This window comes from Triticum dicoccoides, chromosome 6A (genome assembly GCF_002162155.2).
Source record: "Triticum dicoccoides isolate Atlit2015 ecotype Zavitan chromosome 6A, WEW_v2.0, whole genome shotgun sequence".
Classification (NCBI taxonomy): Eukaryota; Viridiplantae; Streptophyta; class Magnoliopsida; order Poales; family Poaceae; genus Triticum; species Triticum dicoccoides.
Genome location: NC_041390.1, coordinates 105,760,859 through 105,761,433, shown reverse-complemented (window position 1 = coordinate 105,761,433; position 575 = coordinate 105,760,859).

The following is a 575-nucleotide window of genomic DNA, read 5'->3' as shown; positions in this document are numbered from 1 at the left end:
GGCTCCGCTGGCGGCCTTACTCCCGTGGTGGGAGTTCGGCTGCCCGGGTGCGGGCTCGACCCCTCCGCCGGCTGCCGCGTTCCCCTCCGGTGGCCGCGGGGAAAGGCGACGTCTTCGTCGTGGGGGCTGGCCGTCACCGTCGGCGCTCCTATGGTTGGGGTGTGGCCGGCCGGGCGGAGCTCAGCCCTGCCCAAGCGTCCCGGAGGCCCTCCGGTAGGCTCGCCCCGGCTCGTCCGGCTGCTCCACCACCGTCGAGGGTCGTCGGTGCCCCGTTCCTCTCCCAGCGCTCCCCTTTCCGCCCCTTCATTGCATTTTTTGGTTCGTCCCGACTCTGCTACACACCCTCTCCCCGCCGCCTCGATGCGCCATGCCCTCCGAGGCGGTTGTTCGCCGCGCTCTCCTCGCCAGCGGCGGCCGGAGGAACCCTAGTCGGGCGCGGGGTTTCCGCCTCTGGGCTGGGCCTGCCCGTATCGGGCCCGGGGCGACTTCTGGGCCTGCTCCCCACCCCTCTCCCAGGTGGTCGGCCCATCTGGGCGGCCTGTGGTGTGTGGGCCGGCCCAGCCCCCTGGCCGCGG